Source organism: Podarcis erhardii (assembly GCF_964252035.2).
Source record: "Podarcis erhardii genome assembly, chromosome: 2".
Lineage (NCBI taxonomy): Eukaryota > Metazoa > Chordata > Lepidosauria > Squamata > Lacertidae > Podarcis > Podarcis erhardii.
In genome coordinates, this window is record NC_138498.1 from 26,963,152 (window position 1) to 26,982,565 (window position 19,414).

Sequence of the window (19,414 nt, forward strand, 5' to 3'; positions counted from 1 at the left end):
ATAATTTTATGCATGTGATTAAAAAGCAATTGAAAATTATTTAGCAACGCCCTGTTCTCTGATAGTATCTCCTTTTGACACATAGCAAAGTTGCACCAGGTGGAAAGAATATTGGAGTCTAGTGTAGCAAAGTACAGCAGCACCCAGGAAATGTCAGAGTCTCTCACAAGCAAGGCAAGACCCTTCTGTTAAGACGTGATACTTCCCATGGGTTATAGAAAGAGATTTAAACCACCAGCTGACAAAAATAATTGACTGTTTGCAGCCAATATTGCTGGCTTTGGCTGAGCTCCACCCCTGCCAGGAACACTGCTGTACAGGTGGCAGTCCCTAGTAAATCTCTGGAGACCAGAGGCACTGCCCTAGAATACGTTTCCTCATGCAGGGAAACTTATGCAACAGCTCAAGCATGTCAACTTAACAAGGAAGGGATGATGAAGTTTATAGGGAAAGTATAGGATTATAGACCTAGAGTAAAATTAGGGAGAGAAAACAATAGCAAATCATCTCACTGTTCATCAGATGTTGCCGCACATTTGGGCAACAATTGTTGTGAAATCCCATCCGTATATATCCAAGGAGCAGGAAAAACTCAGTTTGGTACTGTGGACAGCGTTGGGGCAAGAGGCGGAAATATAGATACCATACAAAGGTTACCTCATGGTATTGCAGTGTCAACACCCGTTAGTTGGAACAAATGCAGAACTAGTTATGTTTTTTAAATACCCAAGAGACATTGAATCACAATTCCTTAATCAATAGATAGGTTTGCACTGGGGGGGGGGGCTCCCTGCCTCTTTTGGTCTCTATGATTCTACACATACACACAATTTTATATATTCGGTGTACAAAATACACACCTGTCAACATACCCATAATGCCTGAAGCATATTTGTGAGTTTCTAACCAGTTAGGGAAATAACCCAGGAGTGCTAACATTCATTCAGTTTTCAAATAATTGTTTCCTTAGGTGAAGACCTATTTCAGAAGCTGGGCTCACAATATTGCTTTCAGCACAAAGTAATCTGGACATGAAGACAAGAGTGTCGTCTTCTGTTCATTGTCAAGCTTTTAATTATTTCTCCTTACCTTCTGTTTCATGAACTTCGTTGTATTTTCTGATGCAGTTCTGAAGAAAAGAAATGTGTTTCAGATATCCGGGTTAAGTAGCCAGTGCATTGGTTTGTCTTAAGCATACAGAGTCCTTCAACGAAGAGGTCCTGAGGTTGAACATCCAGCATTTCCTGTACGTATCTTGAAACATGACGTATTGGGCTCACTCCCTTACAGGTCTTGTCCAGTCTTTGGGATAGGAAGATGCCATTTCAACTGGTTTCTTCTTCTTCTTCTTTCACAACCAAACTTTGTCATGGCCCCAGTGCAGCTAGTGGAGTCTCCAGCATATACTCCCAGGAGCCAGCAAGGCCTTCACCACAGCTAGTAGATCAATAGCACATTTCCCAGGCATCAGATTGCCAACTTTGACAAAAAGGAGGGGGTGGGATGCAGATGTTCAAATGATGGAACTGAAAATAAAAACAAAACCCCATTGCAAACAGAGAACTAGCACAATCCCTACCAAGTTAATGAACTATATTGATAAGCCGATTTATAACCTGGAGGAAAAAGAGAGCGCCAAGCTTAACAGACCTGAGTGTGCTAGTCCTACAGGTAGAGAGGCCTAAGGGGCAAATGGAACCAGGTTGGGGGTTAATGCCAGCAGCAATTGCGGTCAGCCAGCTGTTGCCTCCGTCCTTCTAGCAGCAGGGAAGTGAGGCAGGAGAGTACCACCATCTGATCTTTTATAGCTCTTTGTTTATTAGCTGTGTGCCCCTATTTCATAAGGCAGTGCTTGCTAAGAGAGCACATGAAGGAAGGAATGATGAAGATGACTATTAGCTCTAGTCCAAGGACACCTTTTCTTAAGCCTCTTTCATAGCAGCAGGCATGGAGGAACAGCCTAGCAATTGTTCTCTCAAATGTCACCTTTCTGTATAGGCCACTGTGCCGGCGAAACCATGCTCTTGTTGGAAGGCTCTATTTTTTTCCATTTTTTTTTTTCCTTTACCCATTAAAAAAAAATAACTTTGCTATTCTGCACATATCTCCAAAGAACCTCGACTGACAAGGGATGCTTTTCTTCTTTTCCCAGCTGCCCTCTTCATCCTCTTTCCCCCTCCCTCTTTTCTTTTTCTACCCCCCTTCTTCACACAGTTTGAACAATTTGTCTCTGTTCTATCACATTCCTGTGCAGTCCATTCTTTAGGTGCCCTGCATAAGATTTACACTTGGTGGAAGAACGGTGAGCAGGGAGGGAGGCGGGAGGAGTGGAAGGTAATACAAGGACTACATTTAGATAGAGCAGGAAAGTGAACCGAACGTAGTCCAAGATTGTTGTGCCATCAATTTAATACCTGAGCGAGGAAAACAAAGAGCCTTCAGAGAATTTGTGACCCTTCCCCCATCCCGAAGGGAACTGAGGGAAAGATTTTTTTTTTTTTTTAAGGGTTGAAAGGAAAGGCACATAACATAATTAAAGCCTTCCAAGTCATTTCTTGAGGGGACAATATGTGATGATAGAGAACCACACAGGTTAATTGTATTGCTGGTATTCGCCTTATTATTAAAATGCTTTGGCATGAAGAAAATATCCTGCACCAGCGTTCCAAAACCCCTCCGATGCAGCTGCTTCTGCTGAGAGTGGTTCAGGCAGATGTTGCGAGTGGGTGATGTCGCAGATATAAAAAACAATGCCCTTAATAAAACCTAATACTATGGTACCTCAGGTTACATACGCTTCCAGTTACATATGCTTCAGGTTACAGACTCTGCTAACCCAGAAACAGTACCTCGGGTTAAGAACTTTGCTTCAGGATGAGAACAGAAATCGTGCTCCGGCAGCGTGGCGGCAGTGGGAGGCCCCATTAGCTAAAGTGGTGCTTCAGGTTAAGAACAGTTTCAGGTTAAGAACGGACCTCCGGAACGGATTAAGTACTTAACCTGAGGTACCACTGTATAGAGAATCGTTGACAGTGCTATTTTTCTAGAAAAAAAGGTGTGGGAACTCACCATGAATACCTCCCTTGTTCTCTCAGAATTGCAATGGTGCCCACCTGAGAGGTGCCAGAACTGAGTTTCAGCAAGGTCTGGCTGCAAAAAATAAATAAATCCTGATCATAGAACTGTAGAGTTGGAAGGGACCCGGAGGGGGAGGGGTGAGTCATCTAATCTAGTGGTTCCCAGCCGGGAGCCCTGGGATATTCCATGGGGGCCACAGTTAAAAATTGTGTAAATGGGGGTGCCACAGCATGAGGCTAGGGGACCACAGAAGGAAATGAGAAGTGATGTGGGGAAATCATTTTTTTTATTTTAAAAATCCTGATTGGCCGGCTATCCGCTTGGCCAATCACAAGTGGGTAAGGTGGCAGCCCGCCAGGGCCTAGTGCTGCTTTTTGCCACATGTATTTTCTTGAGGAGTCCTGCTTTGTTTCCAGTGGGAAAGGGAGTGTTTTGACTAGTAGAGCCCGTGCCAGATAAGTGCAGTGGTGGGGTAGCAATGGGTAGGGCTGGGCGAGCCGGAGCTGCTTGTTGCTGCCGCCAATGCTGGGCTTGTTGGCTCCTCAAGGTGCAGGGTGCAATCCATCCCAACACCTAGTGGATCAGGGCCTTCAGATGTTGCTGTGGGGAGCAGGGTCCATCGGCAGCGGCAGCCTGGCTGTGCAAGGCATGGGTAAAATCCATTTCCGGGGTCATCTGGTGCTGCTGACTTGCCTCTAGTAAATAAATGTCTACTCAGAAGAAAGCCACACTGAGTTCAGTGGGCTTTACTCCCAGGTAAGGGTGTGTGGGGCTATAGTGTTTTATCTAGGAAGTCAGGGCTCCTCCAGATGACAAGATCTTTTTGCACCAGGTCAGTGAGGATCACTCGCTTTTTAGAATTGTCCCATATATACAGATATATATAGAGACTAACCAATTTATTATGCTGCAAGCATTCATGAACTAGAGACCAATTAGATTTCTATGCAATCCCAGCTGCCCATTGGAAGATGTTTTTTTCAAAAAACCTTCTAACTGATGCCACACCTCAAGGGGCTACTTCTGGCATGGGTTTACTACAATACAGATTTGATCCATTTCATTAAACTCTTAAATGTTTCATTAAATGCTTCACTTGCAAGAAATGTTGATAATTAAAACAAAAAGAGCAAAGGTTGAGTGTGAAGTTGCTTTAAAATTCTGTTCCAACCCCCTTTGCACATTGGTATCTTTTCAAGGTGATATCTAAAAAAAAATAAAATGTTGCTACCTTTGTAGTTTCACAATTATATGCAGTAAGATAAGCCAATGCTGTTAAGCAATTAGTTTGACCACTTTCCATTCCTGTCTCACCTCTTTCTCAGCAATTTTTTTTTCTGGGTTGCTGTTCAAATACATTGCTCTCTACTCTTGATTAACCTCATTTAAACCAAAAGCATAAACTCCAGGTACTCTGTTTATTCCAGGCAATAAAGCCAGGATATTATTCTCACCGATGACAAACGTGGATTAATTTTCAGCAGAGTTCCTTTGGCAAACTTTTAATACCCTGAATAGCTCTGCTATCAGATGACAGATAAAAGGACTGTCATATCTAAAGCTCATTTCATTTTTTGGCCCAATATAACACCAGCTTTCAAGGTGATGCAATTATGTTCCGTTGCCTTTTTAATTGTTATTCCTACTAGCTGGTGCATAAAATTCAATTAGTTCAACGCTATTCGGTGTGAGTTTAAAAGGGGGGGGGGGATACACTGATGCTCCATCTATCTTGTATATCATCCATAAATTAGCACGCAAGCCTCTAACACAGTAATCAAAACTATAAGTTGTCAGTGTAAATAACTCCAGAGTATGGTAAATTATACCAAGGTAATTCACACCCTCTTCCACACTTGGTTCAGGAGAGGGGCTACTGCCAGCTTAGCCACTCTGAGCCTAGCAGAGGGAAAACAAGCCTTTAAAATAGAGTTTGACTGACACCCTCCTTTTTGTCAGTGTTAACTTCAGCTGGGTTGTTAGAGAACGTGATCAAGCTGAACAGAGTTTGGAACAGGGGTAAGCAGGGCTGGATTTAGGTTTGATGAGGCCCTAAGCTACTGAAGGTAATGGGCCCCTTTATATGTCCAGCTGTCCTTTGTCAACAACAAATTGTTGCAGTTTTTTGTGTTGAATATATGCTATATGGTAATTTATGGACCTAACAAGTATCTAAAGCCATTTGCACATAACAAATAGGAGCCTACACAATACAAAACACTGTTGCTGTATGTAGGTTTTATTTTATTTGTTTTTTATCGTATATTTTGGAAATGTACATCCAGGTGTGGCTTTTTCCTTTAAAATTTTTTGGAGGCCCCAAGAGAGTGGGGCCCTAAGCTATAGCTTGTTTAGCTTATACGTAAATCCGGCACGGGGGGGGGTAAGTCTCCTCCCCACCACCACGCCCCTGTCATGCCCCTTTGGGGGACTAATCCTGACCCAGCTCAGCCAGCTTTGGCTGAGCCAGAACAGACTACTTCTGCCAGTGCATCTTTGGCTGAGCTAGGGTGAGAGACTTCAGCAGGCTGAGCCAGAGATCCTCCTATTCCAAATTCCACTCTTCCCAGTGGAGTTTGGCTTTGGATTGTTCCCTAAAATCGTGTGATTTTATCATGCTTTTCATTTCATTTCATTTATTATTTCTTTATCGAATTTGTTGATCTTCCTCATAATGTCTCTCTCTCTCTGGGCATTGCTTTCTAAGCAATTTAAAACAAAAATCTCATATAGCAAAACAGATAACAGCTGCAGTCTCAGTACAAGGGAGCTCAAGCCATCTTGGCCTGCAGATGAAGGGTTATGGTTTGGCAGCAGAGCGCATCCTTAGCAGGTCCATTCTCCAGCACCTCCAGGTAAGACTGGGAGAAACCCTGGAGAGCCACTGCCACTGCCACAGTACTAAGCCATAACCTCCAATGTTTCTCTGATGAAAATAGGGACATCCTATTCCATAATAATGGAATGGGATGCGGGTGGCGCTGTGGTCTAAACCACTGAGCCTCTTGGGCTTGCCGATCAGAAGGTCGGCAGTTCGAATCCCCATGATGGGGTGAGCTCCCATTGCTCGGTCCCTGCTCCTGCCAACCTAGCAGTTCGAAAGCACATCAAAGTACAAGTAGATAAATAGGAACCGCTTTGGCGGGAAGGTAAACGGGGGGAATGAACAAATTCCTATGCCCCACAAATAACCCAGACATGGATTTTAAATAAAAGCACACATTCCACTCATGTAAAAACACCAAGCAGGCCCCACAAATAACCCAGAGATGCATTTTAAATAAAAGCACACATTCCACTCATGTAAAAACACTAGGCAGGCCCCACAAATAACCCAGAGATGCATTTTAAATAAAAGGACACATTCTACTCATGTAAAGGTGATTGGGCCAGATCCGGCCCCCGGGCCTTAGTTTGCCTACCCATGCCCTGGAGAGCCACTGCCACAGTACTAAGCCATAACCTCTAGCGTTTCTCTGATGAAAATAGGAACATCCATTCAAATAATAATAATAATATTTTTATTATTTACATCCTGCCCCAGCCACTCTGGGTGGTTTTCAACATATTAAAAAACATAATAAAACATTAAACATTTTTTTAAAAAACCATTCCCTATACAGTGGTACCTCCAATTACGAACTTAATCTGTTCTGGAGGTCCGTTCGTAACCAGAAACCACTTGTAACATGAGGCGTGCTTTCACTAATGGTCTCCCTGCTGCTGCTGTGCCACCAGAGCACGACTTCCGCTTGCATCCTGGGGCAAAGTTCGCAACAAGGAGCATCTACTTCCAGGTTAGCGGAGCTCGTAACCTGAAGCATTCATAAGGGGGATGGTACGTAACACGAGGTGTCACTGTAAAGAGCTCCAACTTTTCTCCAGTGAAAATAGGGATGTCCGAGGGAAAAGCGGGACATTCTGGGATCAAATCAGAAACCGGGATAGCTTCTGTAAATCCAGGACTGTCCCTGGAAAATAGGGCCACTTGGAGGGTCTGCGAACTGATATGGTATACAGCTGCTTCCTATGGGAAACTTAATGGGCATCAGCCAGCAAGACAGATAGGGAATGGCCCTGGCCCTCCAATGATAGGAAGCCCAGCGCAGTTCCCAGTTATGTCCCTGCTTCTTTAAGAGCTAGGTGGACAGGAACAAAATTCAAAGCAGGTGGTGGCATGAAACATTCTGCTAAACTAGTGTAGCCTTCCAGAGGTGTCACAATTGTGATAAGTGCTGTTTAAACTTTACCCATAGCTAAACATCGAGTGTCAACAGTAGCTCATGCCCAAACTCTCTGCACAGGAGTAGGCAAACATCTAATCAAGAGAGGACATCAAAGCTGTGATGCAAAGGAGATGGGAATGCTTTAACTCTCTAGTTCCCATGCTGTCCGGGCGCCTTTGAATAATTCACCTCCAGCTACCTGAGACAGGTATTTTATCCCTAAAGCATCCCCATTCAGTGGTTTCTTGAGTGCTTATAATCCATTTGGAATCTTTCAAAATGCTATCAAATTTGCCAATTCTATGGCACAGCATTCCCCCACCCCATAACAGAAGCATTTACTGGGCTTGTGCCCATTGGGACTACTAGGGCAGAAGGCGAGGTTGCTACCAGTAGGTGGACGCGGGTGGCGCTGTGGTCTAAAGCACTGATCCTCTTGGGCTTGCTGATCGGAAGGTCAGCGGTTCAAATCCCTACAACGGGGTGAGCTCCCGTTGCTCTGTCCCAGCTCCTGCCAACCTAGCAGTTCGAAAGCACACCAGTGCAAGTAGATAAACAGGTACCGCTGTGGCGGGAAGGTAAACGGTGTTTCCGTGTGCTCTAGCTTTCGTCACAGCCTGAAAGCGAGATAAGCACCGCAACCCCATGGTCACCTTTGACTGGACTTAACTGTCCAGGGGTCCTTGACCTTTACCTTGCCTTACCAGTAGGTGGAGCTAGGGCCAGTGACAGTGAGATCCAACTAAAATTCTAGCTTTGCCTCCATCCTCTCCTCTACTGAATTGTACCCTGACATTGCAGGTGTCATCGATAAGACTAAGGCTTTGCCTTTCTAGGTACAGGTCTGGGCTTTCCAGATCCATGTCTGACAGCATTTGTGTTATTTTATTTTATTTTATTTTATTTTATTTTATTTTATTTTATTTTATTATTTTATTTTATTTTATTTTATTTTATTTTATTTTATTTTATTTTATTTTATTTTATTTTATTATTATTTTTATTTTATTTTATTTTATTTTATTTTATTTTATTTTATTTTATTTTATTTTATTTTATTTTATTTTATTTTATTTTATATTTTATTTTATTTTTGCCACAGCACTTTCCCCACAAAATAACCCTGCTCTTTACCACTGAATCAGAGCAAATGACAATGCATGGAAAACCCAAATTGTATACCCTCCAACATTTCTCCGATGAAAATAGGGACGTCCCATTCCATAATGATAATTTTACTGTTTATACCCCACACATCTTACAGCGTTGTCCCAGCCACTCTGGGCAGCTTCCAATTGCCTTCAGACAGCTCGGGGGTCGGATAACTCTGAATATGGCAGGGCAAAAGAAGAAGAAAAGGGCACACTGACTGGGAAAGCACGGGGACAAAAGGCTAGTGTGGGTGAACCCTAAGAAGTAGGAAGCTGACAGTCAGTACCATGCACCTAGGGTGGTTGCAAAGAGGAAGGCAGGCAAAGCGGAACGAGGTTGGTGGGTCAATGCCCCATTCACTCTAGTAGGCCGACCTCCAAAGCATTGCTTGCAAGTTATGTGCTTAACGTAAGTTATGTGCATCAAACGTATTTCAGCTGTAGTGTGGACAGGGACGTCTTTAGCATATGTGCCACTGGGGTGCAAAGATCCACCCAGTTTAGCCCCCAAATTAACTTTTATTATGCCTTATGTCACTATTATCATTTGATAAATAGCGCTCACACCTGCGCAGCTCCAAAAGGAGTCTTTTTGTGTGTGTTTTGTTTTAAACCAGCTTTTCTAAAGATGACAAAGAACACATTGGGAGTCAGTGTAAAGACTCCATACGTGCGCTTACGGTCATAGAGAGGTGTCTGAAAGATGAGACGGGCGGACATTGTGTGCATAAATGGGAGAGTCATCTCAGGCAGCCTTTCATTGTGGAAGCCAACTTATTTCTCAAGGAGCTGGGAGGGCCCTGGTCAGCGCACATATACGAGTTCCGGCGCCTATGCGCACTCCCGTCGCTACATAGGCGCATTCTCTTTCTGTCTGTCTCTCCCTCTTTCCTGTCACTCCCCCTCCTCCCAGCTTTGGTGAGCGAGACTTTCCAGAGAGCTCTCCCTGCAACGGCATTAGCAGGCAGGTGGCGCAAGATTAAGCGGTTCTAGTGGCAGGCGCCTGGCGCCCCCCCAGAATTCAGTGCCCGGGTGCCCCGCACCCCTTGCACCTCAGGGTAAAGACAGCCCTGAGTGTAGATACAGTGCACTTATATTTGTCCTCTAAAGTTCCTGCAGCAAGTGAAGTGGGAGATTCTCATCCGCTGCATGGTCATCTCATCTCTTGTTTAAGTGCTAGGCAGCTGCATCCTAAATATCTGAAACAGAAAAGCTGGGATTTGTTTCCAGGGTTCGCCAGACAAAGAAAAACAGATAGGCACATCTGTTTTATGTTTTGTTGTTGCTGCTGTTTTAAAAAAACACAACTTATGTTTCGCACCACTATTAAGACTGATGCCAATTCAATGTGTAATCTTACAACCTGCAATGGCAGCCACTGCTAGTCACTTGAGAAGTTGAATGCCCATGTTGATCTGAGCGGCTCTCAGCCAGCACTGCCAGAGGCAGGATTCAGCTTCCAACGTACTGAATCTTGCGCCCAACATTAGACCGCACCATCAGCCCACCTCAGGCTGGGAGCCCATGTGTAGATAGGTCCCTTTTTTCCAACTATAAAAAACAGTTAGTGGGTTTTGTCTGCTTTAAACAGCTGAGTGTTCATTAGGCATCTGTCTGTTAACTCCAGAGTCCCTTAGATCCAAACCCATCACCCTAGAATTAGTTCACATACAAATCCTGTCAGCAAACAAACCCAGATCATTTGGAATGATCTCAAGAAAGGTTGAAAAACACCATCTGCCAGATTTTTTAAAATAATCATCATCATCATCTCCCCCCCCCCCCATTAAATATACATACATTTGAAGTTCACGGTGTCTTTTATTAATCAATACCAAATAATCCCAAGATAAACTGTGCAATGAACTTTCTAATGAGAACATATGGCAGAGCAGACTGATAGTGTTCTGCCTTTCAAGTGCAAAGGTAATATTTATGAACACACAGCAGGGTTGTTGTTTTTAAGAAGCCAGTAAATCTTTATATACTGAAATACAGGCTTTCAGACTTTCATTTTTTTGTGTTAGAAGTATTAACATAGTTCTGTCATACCTAGGTAGACTTGGCACTAGCACAGCAATAATGCCTTTAGGAATTAGGGTGCACCAAATATTTTCCACTGTTTTTTATTAGTGCCATTTTCTTTCTCCTTTTGCAATGTCCTTGACCTTGTTTGAAGCACCATTTAATCTGATTGCCTGTGATGGCATGTGGCATTGTTCACAGATGTTCATAACGTTATCAGATCAGATGTGGTGTTGTGATGTCATCAGCACTCTATCACTCTGTCAGGGCAAATGTGGCTAAGAGCAAAGAAGGAAAATGGTGCCCTGTAGCCAAAGTCAGGGGAAGAACACAGGGCAATGGGATGACATTTCATTCTTACCATCCAAACCATTCAAAATGGGAGGTGCTCTTCACCATTCAAGAAAACAAACACAAAAGGAAACATTAGACTCAGTAACAAAAGATTTTAAAGGGCTGCACACACCTCACAGACCATAGATACTCTCATCAAGTTATTTCCTTTGCTCAGTTGCCAATGGGGACAGCTGAAAAATATCAAATAGAAAAAGCAGCCATCTTGTCAAACCTCATCCACCTTAAAGCTCCTACACACCGCGCTCATAAATCACCTCTGTGAGGTCCCTGAGGAATGCCGCTCATTCTTCACAAGGACTTTAACCACTCAGTGCAAACAACGAGGCAAGCATTCCTGGGAGACCATGCGCAGGGAGGCAGAGGAGAGAGGCCAGGCCTAATCAGTCTGGCAGACTTTCCCACACTTTCTGCTATCCGTTTTTATCTGTGTTGTAACCCAACATGTCAAGGACTTTCGGATGGTGCCAAAGGTGGCTTTCTGACCCAATATGCTCTGACACTGACACTTTCACAGGGTTCAGCCTCCCGCGCCTGAGAAGCAGTTTTAAAGGTGGTAAATCTGTACACAGGGGTGGGGGGGTACTAATATATCCCCTGTAGATCCGCATACCTATGGCAGCTGCTGAAACTGCTTCAGATTATTCTACCTGGCAAGGAAATCAATCCTGATGCACCTGCTCCAGAAACCTGCCTGCCTGCCCCTAAGCGGTAGTGCCAAAACCAATAGCAATCAGGGGTAAGACTGGATAGGAAGGAAGTGAGCTCAGTCTGAGAAGACAGCTCGTCAGAGGTAAGGGTTGAGAGATGAGCCATCTCTGTGAAGGGGGAGTTGCATAGGAGTTTCCTGGTGATAGATCTCATCTCATAACTCAAAAATGTGTGAGCACATTCTCTGGAAAAGGCAGAGGAGCGAAATGCTGCGGAGATTATTTTTTTGAGTTGACGTCTCAAAATTGTATATACAAAACAATGCTAAAGCCAGTGTTGTGGGGAATGGTTGAAAGGCAAGGAAGATTAGCATGACATCAGCCACACTCTGAAGTGAATGACTGGCCATTTCTGAAGTGGGAAAAGGAGTTCGCATGAGAAACAGGGTGCATGAATGTTTTATTGTAAAAAACAAACAAACAAACAAGCCTGAAAGTTGTACTATGTTTTGTGGGATGTGATACATAAGTAGCAGTCAAGTACAACATTCCTTGTTTTCCTAGAATGGACATGCAGGAGAATGTTTGGTCCAGCCAGTTGAAAACTTCCTGTTTCCTCCTGGCTGGGACATACTTCCTTTTGCATGTGACTACAGGGGGGCATGACCTTATTTGTCCAGGTAACAGAAGGGCAAGTCAAGCAGCACACCTCCTCTCTTTGATTTCCTCCATCGTTAGAGCAGCAACTTTTAGCTAGAGATGCTCTGTTGCCTTCCAGCCAAAAGAGGACACTGGGACTATCTCCATATGGGATAGATCCACATGTATATACTTTGTAACTAAGTCCGCCTTCAGGGATCCAACTGTGAACTGATGATGTGAGTAAACTTCTTTTATATACAGTGGTACCTCGGGTTAAGAACTTAATTCGTTCTGGAGGTCTGTTCTTAACCTGAAACTGTTCTTAACCTGAAGCACCACTTTAGCTTATGGGGCCTCCCTCTGCCGCCACGCTGCCAGAGCACGATTTCTGTTCTCATCCTGAAGCAAAGTTCCTAACCCGAGGTACTATTTCTGGGTTACCGGAGTCTGTAACCTGAAGCGTCTGTAACCTGAAGCATATGTAACCCAAGGTACCACTGTACTTTACACAAGATTATGGCGTGTTTATTCTTTTAAGAGGGATATAAGGGAACTTACCAGGAACCTAATATTGAGAGGCTTAAACAAGCCTGCAACCAGCTTTCTGCTGTACATTCAAAATGGGAATGTGAAACTCTACTAAGTAAAGGAACTTGCTAGCACAAGTTAGAAAGAATATTAATAAACAATATATCCTCTCCTGCCTCCCTGAACATTCCCACATGTTCTACCAAACCCTTATTAGGACACAAGATTGTCAGTGTTGATCGGTTTGAGGGTTGGTGATGATCTGATCTCAGGACCAGCCCCAAACATTTTACTGTCATGAGAGAAGGACAAAGGGGCACCCACCCACTTACTTTTTATGTACAGAAACTAGTGGGCACCTCGCTATCACCTCCTAGCATCTGCCAACTGAGGCAGATGGCTTACACTGCCTAATGGCTGGGCCACTGGTCCTGCCCTGCCATACACTGGTCCTGCCTTATATCCAAGAGGCCCTCAAACACCTTTCAAGTCTATGAGCTCATCCACATTTCCACTTGTGCCATACCTAAAAAGCACGGGGCCAAGAAGTTTTCCACTTGACCCTCACTTTCTAGCAGGGGCGCCGACTTATAAAAAATATTGGGGGGGCGGGGGCCCATACCGACTTATAAAAAATATTGGGGGGGGCCAAGACCTCCAAACCGCTGCTGCTGGGGGAACGAAAGGGGCGAGCCCCGGGTTGCCCCGACCTTAAGTGAACCTGTGAGGGCCCGCCCTTTGTGGCAGCCGATTGGCTGCCGCCGTGGGTGGTGAATATTAATGAGCTAGGGGGAATCCCCACTTCTCGCGGGGCTGATGCCAGCCCCGCGAGATTGTTGATGGGTCGAGAGCCCGCAACCCCACCCCCTCTCTAGATCGGGAGTGGCTTTGTTTTAACTCATTACTGAATGTATTTTAAAAGGTAACTATCGTCAAACAAGGAAAATAAAAAATACCAACATAATTTTGTGATTTTACAAAGCATAATATAACTAAAAATTTTCTTAAATTATTGGGGGGGCAGAGCCCCCCCAAACAAATTTTTGAGGGGGCTCGGGCCCCCTCAGGCCCCATGGAGTCGGCGCCTATGCTTTCTAGACTGAGTGGTATTCTCTTTGCCCCACTCCTTTCCCAGGGAAACCCCACTCTTTATTGATAGACCAGAACAAATGACAATCCAGGGGAAATCTTACTTGCTGTTTGCTGTTAAGATCCTTTTCTTAACATTGTGACAGTCCAGATTGGTGCTTACCCTTGCAGCCTGAAGGTTAAAGGGCTGAGCTATGAGTAAGGAAGTCCCTGGTTCAAATTTCATCTCTTCCATGAACTCACTAGACAAGTTGCAGTCTCTCAACCCCAACACCAATCTGCAAAATAGGGGATAATAATGCCTGCTTACCTTACAGGGCTTTTTTTGGTACATAATACCTAAATATTAGGCAACAGACCATTTTGCTACCGTCTCGCTTCAGTATCATTCAGACCCTCAAGAGTTTGGTGCAACTCTGAAGTTTGTTGCCTCTTTTCCATGAAAACGTTGGCTGAGGCTTACACTCTTCTTTACTCAGAAAACATGCCCTTTGCCACATCAATCCCAAATGTAGCAGCTTCGAAAAGCAAACAACAATCTCCAGGTTTGACACGCTAGAGAGGAATCTGATCTTGATAGGAGAAGATGACCTATTACATCCTCTTTACCGAGAATGAAAGTGATGTTTTCCTTTCTCATCTGAAGCTATGTTTTTTTTAAAAAAATTGCTTTGTAAAACTCTCTTCCTCCTGCATTGCAAACAGGAGTTTGGAGAAATGTGCCACCCCTCCAATCCTCCTAAAAGTGAATTATCTTCACCAACGTGCTAAAGGTGAATGGGGTCACTTCATATGAAACCACACCAACATGGGGCATTTTTTCTAAGGCTGGAATGTAGTATATATAAGTGTGTCTGATCTCTGCAACCAACCTGTATGTGCCATGAGTTAGTCCTGTCTGGGTGATCCAGTGCTCTCTCTGTGTGTGTTAGGGCTGGGCAGTATATCAATATATCGTCCAAAGCCAGTTTGAAGTCCATATCATGATAACAGTCTCATAATTTTGACCTGGCAATTATCGTGAATCATGATGTGTGTATGTGTGTGTGTGCCATGCAAAAATAACAATGTGGGAAAAGCCGTGAAGCCAGCCGATGCTTCTACATATCTCCATCCTTATTTCAGACACCGTGATATATTGGTGATATATATATTGTGATGTTTAGCTGGTGAGATATCACGATGTTGAAAACCAGGTATCGCCCCAGCCTCTGTGTGTGTGTGTGTGTGTGTGTGTGTGTGTGTGTGTGTGTCCTGCTCTGCTGTTAATCATAAGCCATCCTGGAAGTTGTGACACTGAAGGAGTAGGTGATCAAGTGTTTCAAACCAACAAGGGAGGGAGGGTGGCAGAGGAGCCATTCCTGACTCCTTGCATCTCTGATGCAGACCCAGAACCTGCTTGCAGGCTTCCCATAGACATCTAATTGGACGGTGTGAGAACGGTATGCTGAACCAGGGCCTTTGAATTGATAATGCCAGGTTCTATTCACATTCTTGTGATGAGCTTTTGGTCAATTTGTTCCCTGGATGTCCAAGTGCAACAGATTATCTACTAGAACACCAAGTCCCTAACAGTGACTAGTCTTTCAAGAAGACATCCTTTCACTTTCTTTATTTTGCAGCTGATTACACAGGAAATTCAAGCTTGAACAGCTTCCCCATTGACAGATATAGGAGCACAAGGCCGGCAGCATCTCAGAAGAGTGGAAGTCCTGACAGTATCAGGGCTTAAGGACTTAATTAATTGGGGTGGTAATATTGCACAGAGTGTTCTGAATCTCTTGACAGATCTTTCACTGTTCCTTATCTGCAGCCTAAGGATAATACTTATCCTTCTTGCTTGCTGGAATGTAAAAGAAAACACATAAATCTTACATAATTTAGGCAGAGTTTTTCTCTGCAAGGAGTGGGAACAGGCAAGGAAGTTACATCTTATTCCCATCAGCATACAGTATTTGGACCATCTAGTATAAATCCACCATTAATACACTGTTATTGTGTCAGTGGTGTGCTGCAAATGATGTGTTGCAAAAAAACACTCCCCAAAAAGAGAAAGAAAAATCTGAAGGTGTCCATACTTTAAAAGCAACCTATTCATTGATGGAGAGTTGTCACTGAAATTTTGGCTGAAGCAAAGTTTACACCATCTTCAAGGGTCTCCCCTCAAGCAGAACCTCTGGGGATTTTTAAGGGGAACCCCAAGAGTTTCACATTGGTGGAATTTCTTGGTGCATACAGTTCTAATGCAGATTTATATCATCCATATGCTATTTTTTTACAATTGTACTTTGGGGTGGGGGGCGGATAAGAGACATAGCATTTCCCATTAAATATGTCATCAGTAACTCCCAAATGCGTGGGTGCCCTTTGTTGGCCATACCACTCGTAGTACAGTGGTACCTCAGGTTAAGTACTTAATTCATTCCGGAGGTCCCTTTTTAACCTGAAACTGTTCTTAACCTGAAGCACCACTTTAGCTGCTGCGCCGCCAGAGCACGATTTCTGTTCTCATCCTGAAGCAAAGTCTTAACCTGAGGAAATATTTCTGGGTTAGTTAGTGCAGTCTGTAACCTGAAGCATATGTAACCTGAAGCGTATATAACCCGAGGTATCACTGTATTAAGGAAGTTTCTCCATCTCCACCTTTAGAAGTGTGAGATAGCACAGAGAACTCCCCACTTTCCATGTGAGTCCTGATTCAGATTCACCATCCCTGAGAAACCAATGAGATAGCTTAGCTACCTACAACAGAGAAACGATGGTAGGGCAGTTCCATGGCATCTTACAGCAGGGGTAGGAAACTTGCCCTCGGATTAATTTCACATGTGTAGGGGGGGCCTGGGGGGAGAGATGGAGGGGGAACAGGAGACAGCAAAAAATGGATGGCGGTTTGGAAGGAGTGCACGGGGGGAGCAGGAGAAACACAGCAGTTGTGATCTTTGCTCTGGGGCCCCACACATTCTCATTCACACTAAGCCATATTTTGGCTTAGCATTATGTGCGAACAGGGTCAGTAAATCGGGTGGTAGTTGCTTCCAAAGCATGCTTTCATGACTTGAATAGCGAAATGGCTAAGTAACATTTGGCAGGAGAGAATACACCCCTTATTACTAAAACCTTTAAAATACTAATCAGCAGGCTCTTAGTTCATTCAAGCAGAATTATTTTCAGTGAAGGTTGAAGTGGTTTATTTATTTCTCCATTGGAGTCCTTTAAAATTATTAGGATGCTGTTTATAAAATGGACCAAGAGAGGGAAGCAAAGGAAGGGGATGAAGGGACCAGAATTGGGTCTTTTCCAATGCCAATAAACCTATTTCTCTCCCTTATAGGAAAAGGTTCCTGCGCAAATGGTTAGCTTACATAGCCAGTCTCTGTACCGGCGGCAGCCACCGCTGAGGCAAGGCCTCTTCACTTAACAGCACATTTGTCAGTAACAATGACTCCTTCCTTCTATGGTTGGCAACACAGAATATGCAAAGGTAAGGATGAGTGAAACAGATTGAAGTTATTGGCATCCCGTCTCTAGATGTCCTGCTCAAGCAGCTGGGAATGGAATCTGGGCTCCAGAGCATGGGGTTACACCGTTTTGTCAGTTTACCTCCAATGTTTGTCCCAATTTTTTACGGTGCAGCTAGAAATCAAGTTGAGAAGTCTCCCATGCCCTTCTCCAAGTGTTGAGGTCTGTCACGCAGATGCCAACCCTGGTATCTACCTCCCCTTAAGATACAAGGAACTGTATCATAGGATAGAGTTTCGACTCCCTGATCTTCCTCATCCCTTTACATTTCTGGGCAAAGCTGCCAAATGTAACTGAGGTCTTATCCAGGCTTCCTTTTGTGTCTCGCTTCTAGGCACAGGTTTACACTTGTCATGTCCAACTCTGGCCACTCCCCCCCCCGCCCCCCGCAGCAATTTCCCCCATTTGCTCCACTGAATTGGAGCAAATAGCACTCCATGGGGAACTCAAATTCCTGTACAGTGGAACCTCAGGTTACGTACTTAATTCGTTCTGGAGGTCCGTTCTTAACCTGAAACTGTTCTTAACCTGAAGCACCACTTTAGCTAATAGGGCCTTCTGCTGCCACTGTGCCGCCGCTGCACAATTTCTGTTCTCATCCTGAAGCAAAGTTCTTAACCTGAGGTAATATTTCTGGGTTAGCGGAGTCTGTCACCTGAAGCGTATGTAACCTGAAGCGTATGTAACCCGAGGTACCACTGTATACAGTCGTATCTTGGAAGCCGAATGCCTTAGGAGTTGAACAGTTTGACTCCTGAATGCCGCAAACCCGGAAGTGAGTGTTCTGGTTTGCGAACGTTCTTTGGAACCCGAATGTCTAGCGCGGCTTCCTCAGCTTTTAATTGGCTGCATGAACTTCCTGCAGCCAATCGGAAGCTGTGCCTTGGTTTCCAAACATTTTGGGAGTCGAATGGACTTCTGGAACGGATTCCGTTCGACCTCCGAGGTACGACTGCATTCTGATTTTGCTTTGAATTTTCACAGGGAAAGCACCAGGATAAAAAGAACGCACACAGGCACAGCATGGATCTGTGCCTAGAAAGTGTGGGGCAAAAGTTAAGTGTGGGCTAGTCCTGACTCAGCGGCAATTTACCAAGGTGTGTATATTACAAGCAGAGCAGAAGGGATGGAGCTGTTCTAGATTTTAGGCCAAGACCCCTTCATGGTTGGGGGTGGGATGTCAGTTTACTGAAGATCGCTGAAAATCCCGGCCAACATTTTTTCTAAAAACCTAACTGCAGCTGTCACAAAGACTCAGATTGAACTCTTCCTCAAGAAAAAAGCAATGTACAGGGTGAAATAAAAGGTTCTGAACATTTCCAGGCAAAATCCTCAAGTGGCAACACTTCAACACAGGCCCCTCCTAAGTCAAGTGAACAGTGACGGCATGGAACATATCAAGCTATTTTTCTGCATGTTTGGAATTCACCTCCTGATCGCATATCCTATCCTGGAAGAATCAATGCTAGACAGTTCATGCAGTGCTTTAAGTTGCTTTTAGCCCTTCTAATACCAGACATTGAAGTTGTTTTGATTCCAAACAATGAAATGCATTGCTTCAATAAACAGCTAGTACTATATAGACCTGTGGTGCCAATTCAAAGCACATTGTAATAAATCCATGTTTGCCTTTTAAGGATAATAGCAAGCTGAATTCTTCCTATTTAAAAGACAATGGCAATCCTTTTCCTGACTATTATTGGCACAGGTGTACATACACTATTTAGAAGCCAGTGTGGCATAGCGATTTGAGTGTTAGATCAGGGCTTGGAAGACACAGGTTCAAATCCTCACTCAGCCAGAAATCTGAATGAATGACCTTGAGCCAGTCACACACAGTCAGTGCCGGATTTATGTATAAGCTAAACAAGCTATGACTTGGGGCCCCACTCTCTTGTAGAGGGGAAAAACCTGGATGTACATTTCCAAAATTTAAGATAAAAAACAAATAAAATTAAACCTACATACAGCAACAGTGTTTTGTGTTGTGTAGACTCCTATGATGTGAGTAATGGGCCCCGCCTACTAGCCTGCTCCCTAAAAATATCACTGGCTTGTTCATTTCTATATATAGGGTGCCTACATTCTGAATGTGCACATGGCTTTAGATACCTATTAGGTCCATAAATTACCATATAGCATATATTCAACA

The 19,414-nt window shown here is 44.0% G+C and overlaps 1 long non-coding RNA gene across 2 annotated transcripts; it reads left to right on the top strand.

The window, feature by feature from the left end:
• The first annotated feature begins 1,095 nt into the window (after positions 1-1,095).
• On the top strand, positions 1,096-18,898 carry LOC309335138. Of its 2 annotated transcripts, none has more exons than XR_014153385.1 (3): positions 1,096-1,246; positions 17,075-17,224; positions 18,586-18,898. It is a non-coding gene; the product is annotated as an uncharacterized lncRNA (long non-coding RNA). The 2 variants fall into 2 exon arrangements; XR_014153386.1 differs by lacking the exon at positions 1,096-1,246 and adding an exon at positions 5,790-5,933.
• Positions 18,899-19,414: the final 516 nt, after the last annotated feature.